We start from the raw sequence: 12025 nt of genomic DNA on the forward strand, positions 1-12025 counted from the left end.
AGTGGTCAGCAGGGGGGCGGGGCAGTGCTGGAGATTTCTCTTTTCTCTCGCTCCCCTGCCCCTCTCCATTGGAGATCAGCTCATCGCTGTTTAAACCGAACGATGATGAGCGATGAGCTGATCGTCCATCGTTTATGCCACATAAAAGATCAGCAAACAAGCTCATTGTTCAGTTTAAGCAACGGCCGTTCAGTAATGAACGGCCGCTGTGTTATGTGAATGCAGGGGGGCGGGGAAGCGAGAGAATAGAAATCTCCTGTACTGGCCCGCCCCCCTGCTAGCCGCAGCAGCAGTAGCTCCCATGTGAAAGCACGGGAGCGCAGTCACACAGGGACGAGTGTCGGGCATCGTTTGCGTGTTTTTTGTTTTTTTTTCCTGGCAATGTTTATCCTATGGGGTAAATAATGCATTACTTGGATAGATCTGACTTTTACGGACGCAGCAATAACAAATATGTATCTTTGTTTTATTAATTAGATAATTGTTCTAACTGTTTTATTAGAAGTACTGCAAAAGGTTTTTTTTTTTTTTTTTTTTTTTTTTTTTTTTAAAGCTCTTATTTTATTTTTTATTTAATAATTAGTAAAACTTTTTATTGATCTTATTTATTTACTTTTTACAATTTGTGATGCCTTGATCTCTCCTGCAGTATGATGTAATGCCATAGCATTATATCCTACTGCGAACGAGCAGGCATTCTATCAAGCCACCCCATGGGCGTGGCTTAATAGGCATTCTGCCAAGACAGCTGTGGGGCCCTTCAGAAGGCCCCCGGCTGCCATGACACCCGCACAACTCCCTGTGATCTCATCTCATCGCAGGAGGGCCGTACGGGACCCCCGAACATCGGCCAGGGTTTTTTAAATGTCGCTGTCAGAATTGCCAGCGACATTTAAGGGATTAACAGCTCCGGTGAGCCGCACGGCTTATTGAAGCTGTTGCTGCCGAGTGTCGGCTGTTAGACACAGCCGACACCCGCGTTGTATGGAGGGAGATTGCCGTGCGATCTCCCTTCATTCATACCCCAACTGTACGTCCTATAGTGTTTAGGGCTTAAGGCTGGGCTCACATGAACGTGTCAGTATAGCATGTTTTGTAAGTGGAATTTTACTTGTACCAACTCCCCATAAATGGCCATGTTACCGCTCATACAAACTGCGTGCAATAAAAATCACGGCATGTATTCTCTTGGGACTTATTACACGTGCCAATATAGTACTTGGTGGTTAGCTGCATGCCATGCGTATAAATCTCGCAGCTGGCACTCTGCGAGATACGCTCATGTGAACCTGGCCTAGTTCTTCAAAATTTTGCATGCAGCATGTTAAATTAGGTGCATACAGTGTTTCCCCGAAAATAAGACAGTGTTTCATATTAATTTTTTTCCCCAAAAAGGCACTAGGTTTTATTTTCGGGGAATGTCTTATTATACTTGCTTAGCTGGCTTGGTCCAGGTCCCTACCTCTACTCCCTAGGGATTATTTTCAGGGTAGGGTTTATATTTCAAGCCTGAAAAATCAGGCTATGGCTTATTTTCGGGATAGGTCTTTTTGGGGAAACCTGGTATATACCTTCTTTGTATGCGATGTGAAAATTTGCACTGAAAGTATGTACTGGAGTAGTTATGAGACTTGCACATTAAAGGGGTTTTTCAGTGAAATACTATCGATTAACCTATCATCAAGACAGGTCATAAATAGTTGATCGGCTGGGGTCAGCCACTCTGGACCCCGACCGATCAACTGAGCGGGCGCATGCTGTCAATGCCGCAATAACGCAGAGGTCATCATGGAAGCTTCCGCTCCGACCTCTGTGTATTTGGAGTGGAAGCCTCCACGCCGACCTGCCATGTAGTGGCCTCTAACTACAGGCATGGCTTCCATTGATTTCAATGAAAGCCTTGCCTGGAGTTACAAGCGCCGGTCACTACACGAAGGTCAGCGCAGAGGTACCACTCTGACCTCAGTGTTATTGCGGCGCTGACTACTTTAGCTGATCGGTTGGAGTCCAGAGCTAAGGACCTCAGACTACTTACTATTGATGCCCTACCCTGATGCTGGGTTATCAATAGTATTTCACTGGAAAACCCCTTTAAGTTAACTCTGGTCGCTGCGCCACTTAAACCACGCCCGCAAATATGGGCGAAGATGAAAATGGCATGACAGGTCGTACAGATTAAAAAGCAGGCACACAAGGTTCATAAATCAGACGCATGCCAGCTAGACCAGAAAAAGTTGCATTTTCGTACAAAATCCAGGAGCAAATAACTTAGATAAAACTCCTCCACGGCTTTCCTGCACACGACTGCAGTGTGATGTTATCTGAGCTTCAAAGGAACTGCAGGCAGTGTTTCATTGCCTGCTCCATATTATATGTGAGAAGTTGTGTACACAAATCACTGACACGTGACACCAGCTAGTATCATACGACAATGATGCTCTTCTGTCTTCATTAACATCATCATAGTACAAATATACCCTAGGTTACGCAGCAGCAGATATATACACCCCTCCTTCCCCCGTAATCATAGGAACTCATGATTGGCTCTAGGTGCTAATGGTTTTACATATGTTAACGCCTTTAAGGTGTGTGTTACTACTAAACACATGATTTGTAAGAGACAAAACTCAAGAAGTTCTCAGCCAATCAGAGGCAACGCTTTCAGGAGGCGGGGATTTTTAAATCCCCGGGCAGAAGAAGTGATTCAGAAGAAGTGATTCAGAAGAAGTGATTCAGAAGAAGTGATTCAGAAGAAGTGATTCAGAAGAAGTGATTCAGAAGAAGTGATTCAGAAGAAGTGATTCAGAAGAAGTGATTCAGAAGAAGTGATTCAGAAGAAGTGATTCAGAATTAGTGATTCAGAATTAGTGATTCAGAATTAGTGATTCAGAATTAGTGATTCAGAATTAGTGATTCAGAATTAGTGATTCAGAATTAGTGATTCAGAATTAGTGATTCAGAATTAGTGATTCAGAATTAGTGATTCAGAATTAGTGATTCAGAATTAGTGATTCAGAATTAGTGATTCAGAATTAGTGATTCAGAATTAGTGATTCAGAATTAGTGATTCAGAATTAGTGATTCAGAATTAGTGATTCAGAATTAGTGATTCAGAATTAGTGATTCAGAATTAGTGATTCAGAATTAGTGATTCAGAATTAGTGATTCAGAATTAGTGATTCAGAATTAGTGATTCAGAATTAGTGATTCAGAATTAGTGATTCAGAATTAGTGATTCAGAATTAGTGATTCAGAATTAGTGATTCAGAATTAGTGATTCAGAATTAGTGATTCAGAAGAGTGCCAGGGAGAAGCCGGAGCCCTGACAGCACTGCTAGTTGATGTATTTTTTTTTCTTCCCAGCAGCTAGGGGTTATTTTCAGAGTAGGACATATATTTCAAGCCCTTCTCTGAAAATCCCTGCGGGGGTTGCCTTCATCCTGCTGCTTTCAATGGGTTTGCAGCAGTGCTGTCCCCATTGAAACAATGGGATAGTATTGTGGTCCTCTGCCACAGCTGTGGCAGGGGATTCTTTTGCGCCCGCGGAAAGTCCCATCATCACTGAACACTGTGATAGTGCTGTTACAGTGCTCTGTGATGAGGGGACTCCCCGCAAGGATTAACGGAACCCTCAGGGAGTCCCCTAATCTTTGTGGGGACTAAGGGGTTAACAGTGGGACATTTAAAAGGTGCTTCTGGCCAAAAGTACCATTTTCTAATGCCCTGCTGTAAGCAATGGGGAAAGCTATTCCATGCGTAGGAGTTTCCATTAAAGGGGTTGTCCCGCGCCGAAACGGGTTTTTTTTTTTTTCAACCCGCCCCCCGTTCGGCGCGAGACAACCCCGATGCAGGGAAGTAAAGAAAGTTTACCGGAGCGCTTACCTTAATCCCCGCGCTCCGGTGACTTCTATACTTACCGCTGAAGATGGCCGCCGGGATCCTCTGTCTTCGTGGACCGCAGCTCTTCTGTGCGGTCCACTGCCGATTCCAGCCTCCTGATTGGCTGGAATCGGCACGTGACGGGGCGGAGCTACACGGAGCCGCTCTCTGGCACGAGCGGCTCCATAGAAGACTGCTGAAGACCCGGACTGCGCAAGCGCGGCTAATTTGGCCATCGGAGGCCAAAAATTAGTCGGCACCATGGAGACGAGGACGCCAGCAACGGAGCAGGTAAGTAAAAAACTTTTTATAACTTCTGTATGGCTCATAATTAATGCACAATGTATATTACAAAGTGCATTATTATGGCCATACAGAAGTGTATAGACCCACTTGCTGCCTCGGGACAACCCCTTTAACTCCTGCTCCCATAGGAGTCAATGGAAACTCCTGCAAAACGCGCCCCTATGTCCTATCTTTTTTAGGTGCACGCTATTTTGCATTTTAAATTCTTTTAGAAGCGTGCATTATGAGCGCACAAAACACACGCTGGTCTGACCGAGGCCTAAAGGTGCGAGATCTGCCTGGGATCTGGATCTTGGTGCAGATTTTTCCACTGTGGAGACTCCGCGCCAAATCCCTTATATGTATGTTAAAGCATTTAATGTTACTATATGAAAAGATTTATGAATTGTTGCTTCTGGTCCTGATCTATGAGCTTTTTCGGTTTTATTCTGGCTTTTGTGCGGTCGCTTAGCAACTAAGAAAGTTTAACAAACTTCAATGAACATGACAGCGTTCACTATAGCTCTAAGAGGAAACGTTAAGAACACGTCCCCCCTAACCTACTCCTAAATAAACTGCGCACTCTAGATCTGATGGCAGGGCTGAATACTTGTATCCGTTACCAACATCCATTTTTCATACGTTGGCCCTCGTTCACAACCACTTTGGAGGTACTACCGGTATTCGCAACCTCCGCAGGAAAAAAATAATGCAGCATGCTGTGCCATATGATCCTGTGAAATGATGGCCGTCCAGAAAATGAACGGACCCCATTATAGTCTCTATTATCTCTCTTTCCCCCCAGCTCACCCCTGCCGCCCCTCTCGAGCCTGCTCGGACAAGAATGCAGTTACTTGAGAAGAGCAAGGCTCGCTCGAGTAACTGACTTATCCGAGCGTGCTCGCTCATCTCTACTGAACACGTATCAGCATCCGTGTTCACTGCAGGTTTATTTTTGTTATGCCCTCTGTTTTGTGTGACTTGTGACAAATCTGACATCACTTGGGCGTTCTGCATATCTGTATTTTCTTTACATCCATGTTGCAATGCGCACATACATACACAGTGAAAACAACGGCTTCTTTCAGCAGGTTCTTCTACAAGTCCGTGCCCACCTGTTAGTTAAAAAATTTTTTATCTGGACTGCGGATGTTCTGCATGGCGAGCCGTTGGACATGCGCAGTACGGAAAACGCGACCTTTCCGCAATGTAATTACTAAGGGCCGTGGATTGGACAGCTTTTATTGTCTTCAATGGAAGCAGTCAGTGCAGAATCCGCGCAAAAATTGAGCATGCTGTGGTTTCTGCAAGCAAAGGAAAAATCGCAATTGTTTTCCTTTGGTGTGGTGGAGGAATAGATTTCCCATAGCATGCTATGGTCGCTATTTGCTGCGGAACCGCAGTACGGACGCATGCCGCAGTTTCCGCAGCAAATATCCGTCCATGGGCGGCACTCTTAATGTCGTCGCACAACAGATCTGCTGCGTATTACGGTACAAGCAAAGCGGATGAGATTTAAAGTTCTTATACCAGCAGCATGTCAGTTCATGCAGCGTTTATTCACTGCGGGCTTCACTTCTTCAGATGAGCGGCGTGAAATCTGTATCGGCTACATGCAGCGAATGCGGATTTTGCCACAGATCTGTTGTGGAATCGTGTCAAAATCCATGATGGTGTTTTCGCAGCGGAAAATGCTTCCGGTGTGGATCTACGTTTATGGTATACACTGGGCGATTAGGACTTTGTAGACACTATATCGTACGTCGGGAGGCTGTCTGTCACACGATTAGTATTGCTCATGATCAGCGATAAAAATCACCAGAATATGGTCTCTCTGCTGCCTTTTTCTGACCTTGATGGGGATTTGAACCTGAGAGCCCGTTACTGCAAGGCAGTAGTGCTGACCACTGGGCCACCAACACCTCCTGCAGTGTTCTTCAAGGCGGCCAAATTAGAGAACCCAATTTTTTTTTTATATTAAGTATTTATTTGGATTATCATCATTTTTCTTATTTAACAAAAACATAAATAAAAAACAAACCGCGTTCCCCCCCCCCCCCCCCGAGTCTCTTGTGTATCCAATATATAGATCGTCCAGCATCCTGAGTAAGAGATAAGTAGGGTAGGAATGCGCCACAAGGTTTTCAAAACTCCACTTCACTGGGGTTCCACAAGTACCCGATCCACGTGTTTAACTGGAGAGCTGCAGGACATTAAAAGGGGTTCCCTAGTACAGGGTAACCCTCACAGAGAAATATATAACACAGTATTGTTAGAAAAAAGTGTCACCGCGCTACGTGGTACTTGTATTATGTGTATGAAGAACACTTTGTCTTTAGCGGTAAGCGTAAAGGCAAGTAGTAATATAGGAAAGACACTTACTGGGGAGGAGGGGGGGGGGGTGTAAAAACAGAAACCCCCCTCCTTGAAGTGTAGACTCCAATCACAGACGATGGTACACACCGGTGTACTGGATAAAGTCCAAGGTTTTATTAAACAATCCACCGATTGTGGATAACGTAACAGGCAGGCAACGCGTTTCGGTGTCTAAACGATACGTATCATATGGCTTGAGAAAGGTGTCGTTTAGACACTGAAACGCGTTGCCTGCCTGTTATGTCATCCACAATCGGTGGATTGTTTAATAAAACCTTGGACTTTATCCAGTACACCGGTGTACCGTCGTCAGTGATTGGAGTCTACACTTCAAGGAGGGGGGTTTCTGTAATCCACACCCCCCCTCCTCCCCAGTAAGTGTCTTTCCTATATTACTACTTGCCTTTACGCTTATCGCTAAAGACAAAGTGTTCTTCATACATAGATTACAAGTACCACGTAGCGCGGTGACAATTTTTTCTAACAATACTGTGTTCTATATATCCTGAGTAAGAAGCAGGGAAATTAGTCCATGGAATTTTCCACCCTTTCAGATTATGTCTTTAACTTTGTCCCTTTTGGGAATAGTCCCTTGTACTTTCTATGAGCTCAATCCACCCTTCAGTGAATGCTGTACTTTCCCCATCCCCCATACATGTACAACTTTATATCACAATATAATATAGAACTATAATAGCAGTCAAGCAGATACTTTTAGATACAGGCCCTATGATTATTTCATGGGTCACTACTTTGCTCTCTTGTGACTAGGATATACCCTATGAATCATTTCCCTTGTATACTCAGTTTACCTAATCTGCAAGTTCAGTGCCAAGCCAAATGCATCCAACCATTTGGACCATATAATAATAATCTTTATTTATATAGAGCCAACATATTCTGCAGCGCTTACATGACAGGGAAAATGGAAGCAAGACCACGGTTACATGAAGTAATCAGTTGATGGAAACAATACGAGTGAGGGTCCTGCTCCAACGAGCTTACATACTGCAGATAATGGGGTGTTACAGAAGGTAAAGGGGCTGCAGATGTGCCCGGTATGGCGAGGTGGAGAGTTAGGGATTTTATACACATAGACAATAGTCAGGCCATATAGTGGCTGAATCGGTGTGACTGCAGGGGGCGGTTGATTGCGACTAGTAGGAACCACAGTCGTAGGACAGGGAGAATGTTAACAGAGGGGGTTCAAGGGGTTTGGTTTAGGATATATGGTATGCCTCCCTGAAGAGGTGCATTTTTAGAGCATGCCCGAAGTTTAGGGTGTTAGTGAATTCCCGGATAGCTTTTGGTAGCGCGTTCCAGAGGACAGGTGCTGCTCTAGAGAAGTCTTGGAGGTGAGAATGAGAGGCTTGAATTAAAGGGGCACTTAGTCTGATTTCGTTAGCAGAGCGGAGGGCCCGGGCTGGGTGGTGAATTGAGATGTTGGGTGGCGCGGTGTTGTGGAGGGCTTTGTGGATGAGGGTAGTGAGTTTAAATTGTATTCTATATTTGACGGGCAGCCAGTGCAGTGACTGGCACAGGGCAGAGGTGTCTGGGTAGCAGCTGGACAGGAAGATGAGCCTGGCTGCCACATTGGGGATGAATTGGAGAGGAGAATCTGGCGCAGGAGGGGCTGATCAGCGAGTTGCAATAATCGAGCCGAGAGTGAATGAGCGCAACATCGGGAGAAAAGGGTGGATTCTTGTAATGTTCCTGAGGTGCAGCTGATATGTTTGGGCGAGAGATTGGGGTTGAATATAACCCCAAGGCAGCGGGCATGCTGTTTGGGAGTTATGGTGGTGCCACACACTGAGATGGAGATGTCAGGATGAGGTCGGTTAGTGGAGGGTGGAAATACCAATAGGTCAGTCTTTAAGAGGTTACTTTTTAGGTAGAGAGAGGACATAGTGTTAGAAACAGCGAACAGACAGTCGGTGGTGTTCTGGAGGTACTGTGATGTCCCGGGAGGAGGTGTATAACTGGGTGTCATTAGCATAGAGATGGTACTGAAAGCCAAATCTCCTGATGGTTTGTCCAATAGGGGCTGTGTAGATGGAGAAGAGGAGGGGGCCGAGGACCGAGCCCTGGGGGACCCCAACAGCAAGGGGAAGAGGAGGGGAGGTAGAGCCAGCAAAGCAGACACTAAAGGAGTGGTCGGATAGGTAGGAGGAGAACCAGGAGGGGGCAGTGTCCCTTAGTCCAATGGAGCAAAGCATACTGAGGAGGAGTTTGTGGTCAACAGTGTCAAATGCTGCAGAGAGGTTGAGGAGGATCAGTAGGGAGTAATCGCCCCTCAATTTGGCCGTCAGGAGATCATTGGAGATGAAGGGGAGGTAGTTGGCAGCATAGGTTGAGTCAAGAGTCTGTTTCTTTAGCTGTGGGCATATGATAGTGTGTTTGAATGAAGAGGGGATAATGCCAGAGGTCAGAGAAAGATTGAATTTATAGTGGTAAGGTGGGAGATGACCACCGGGGAGAGGGATCGGAGGTGGTGTGAGGGAAGAGGGTCGCTAGCGCAGGTAGTTGCACGAGCAGAGGAAAGCAATCTTGAGACTTCTTCCTCCGTTGTTGGTCTGAGTACAGGCAGTGAGCAGGAGCTAGATGCAGTACTGACAAGACTAGGGTCGGGGCTAGTCTGTTTTGGGAGGTTATTTCGTGATGGATGTCGTCAACTTGTTTTTTGAAGTAATGTGTGCTGGCGCGCAGGCCGGTGCCTCCTCATGCATCCGCAGTACAGACCGCGGCCGGCCGCGGGCAGGGTTTGATTCCGATGCGGGCTTCCGTCTGTGGAATCTGACCCGCCCGTGGACATTAATCAGAGAGTGGATCTCACTCCAGTATTGGTTCTTCCTATTGATTTCAATAAGAATTGGGAGTCCCGATTCACCATTCTTTTTTAAAATCGGGTCAGTCACTACCAACCCAATCTATTCCAATAATCGCTCAACACTAGCAATAACCAACTGTGAATAATGACTGAAAAGGAAGAAAAAAAAACAAATGTTCAAGATTCATCAAAACCGGTAAAGCAGAAATGGCCTTGTTGCCCATAGTCACCAATGAGAACTCCACTTTCATTTCTTAAAAACTGTTCTGGAAAACTAAGAGTTGCTCTGTCATTGGTTGCTATGGGCAACAAGACCAGTTTAGTGTTTGATTAATGAAGCTCGTTATAATAAATGCTGTATCAACAAGTGATTCATTCAATTAGACAAGCAGAGAGCTCTGTGACAAACACTATTAAATGTCAGGCGTTGTACACACTAACACAAACATGGGTCTCCCAGAAACGGGTGTGACTAAGTATGACTTCCATTGAAAGCTTAACTGGCCGTCCACTGAATGGGCACTTTATTAGAGACCCCATCTAGTAGAGTGTTGGGCCTCCTTTTGGCTTTCAGAACCGCAGCAATTAGTTGTGGCGTAGATTTCATTAGGTGCCGAAATAATTCTCCAGGAATATCGGCCCCTGCGGACAGGAAACTTCTTGTTGTTGCTCCAAATTAGGTGGAGGTACCAGCATGTTCTGAACAGCCTGTTCTACCAGAGATGCTTTATGGCAGGGATGTCAAACGCCTTTTCACTGAGGGCCACATCAGCATTATGGTTGCCTTCAAAGGGCCGGTTGCAATTGTAAGACAGTATGAATGTAACTACTTTTTAACATACTGTTAAATAACCTCAGACAGCCCATCACACATCATCATCCAATCATCATTGATCAGTAAAAGGCCAAGATGTCCTCTGGGACCAGGTTAGATAATGGTCAGACCCTTTTGCCTCTGTAGCACCAAGCTTCTCACCTTGGAGGGTGGCTAGGGTGCCCGGGTAGGGCTGTCAGAGCTGTGCTGCCACCTGTGAGTTGCTGAACAGAGTGGTGGGGAGGTGCGTGCCTGGAGCTCAGAATCCAGGATGGCACCCGCTCCATATGCTGGCGCCACCCCATCTGCCAAGCACTGGCTGCATCCACCAGCAAAAGTGGAGAGCCGGTCCTTCTGCATCCGGATCTCAAGGGCCACATATGATGATGTAGCAGGCTGGATTGGGCCCGTGGGCCTTAAACGTGACCCTTTATCGACGGCCAGTACGCCTTTGTACTGGCCTCGCTAGTGAACTTTAAACCTGCACATACATCTTTTTAAGGCTGCATGCACATGGTTGGGTCGGATTCCGCATCCAAAACCCGGACCTGGCAGCAGCGGCGTACTTGCTTTCTTTTTCTTCTTTCTGGCTGGTCCGCACGGCTCCAGATTCCACAATTCAAATCCGCCCGTGTGCATTCACCCTTAGGCGGTGTCTTGGCTGACTACTGACAGCCAGGCTTCAGCTCTAACCACATGGAACGGAGAAACCTCAGATCCTGCGGCAGTTTAACCCTTTAGATGACACAATTAATAGCAACTGCAGCATGTAAACACATAGGCCGCCTGCACATGGGCGGAAATCCCGCGGCGGTATTTCCCGCGGGATTTCCGCCACTGAAAGTTTGCATAGGAGTGCATTACAATACGCACTCCTATGCAGACGGCCGCGGTTTGGCCGCGCAAAATCTCGCGTGGCAAACAAACCGCGGCATGTCCTATTTTTGTGCGGGGCACGCACTCACCCGGCCGCCGGCTCCGGTCTACGCATGCGCCGGCTGCGCCGCAGCCGGCACTTGAAAGAGCCGGGGTCGCCAGGCGCGAGTGAGTACGCGCTCGTCCCTGCAGGCTCTCGGGTCGGGTCCCACGGCGAGAATTCTCGCTGCCGGATCCGACCCGCTCATCTGCAGGCGGCCATAAGAGGGGAAGAGACTCCTTCTGTGACCCATTGCTACCCCACAGTGCGATTGCAAGGTACTAATGGGATCCCATGGCAGCCTGACAAAGCCCTCCATGTCTGCCATCTAACTCGACCAATTAGGCCCCGCCTCTTGCAGAGTCTAACAGGCTGCTGTCATGTGCTTAGTAGAATACACTACCTAAGTAATGCAGTGTACTATCCCACTGATTGAACAATCACATCTTCAAGTCCTCTTCATTTGGACTAAAAAATAACACAAAAAAAAGTTCAATAAAGTTTAAGTGAAAGAAAAAAAATTTGTTTAAGATAAAAATCTACATCTCCAGCCCTCCTTGAGAAAACCTTTTTAAATGGATAAAATAACCCCCTAAAATGTTAAAAAGCAACATATAATGGATATTACTGTTTGGATGACCCAGACAATGAAAGGATTCTGTTATTTACTGCGCAAGGTAAATGCTGTAAAAAAAAAAAAAAATTGAAGAAAGTAATGTCAGAATTGCTATTTTTCTTTTTTGTTTGCCTTCCCTAAAAATGCAATAAAAGCAATCCAAAATAAGAAATTAAATAAGAAATTTGTAAAAGTTATACAACGCACTATATGTACCCTAGAGTGGTGGTAAAAAAAATGATTTTTTTTTTCCCCCTAAAAAACAAGCCTCATACGGTTATGTCAACGAGTTATGGCTCTTGCAATGCAACG

General features: G+C 45.9%; 1 protein-coding gene across 2 annotated transcripts in view; it reads left to right on the plus strand.

The window, feature by feature from the left end:
* Positions 1-12025, plus strand: part of ANKIB1 (ankyrin repeat and IBR domain containing 1) — a 119001-nt gene that overhangs the window by 25711 nt on the left and 81265 nt on the right. The window lies entirely within an intron of this gene.

The sequence above is a fragment of the Eleutherodactylus coqui genome, chromosome 12, assembly GCF_035609145.1.
Source record: "Eleutherodactylus coqui strain aEleCoq1 chromosome 12, aEleCoq1.hap1, whole genome shotgun sequence".
NCBI lineage: Eukaryota > Metazoa > Chordata > Amphibia > Anura > Eleutherodactylidae > Eleutherodactylus > Eleutherodactylus coqui.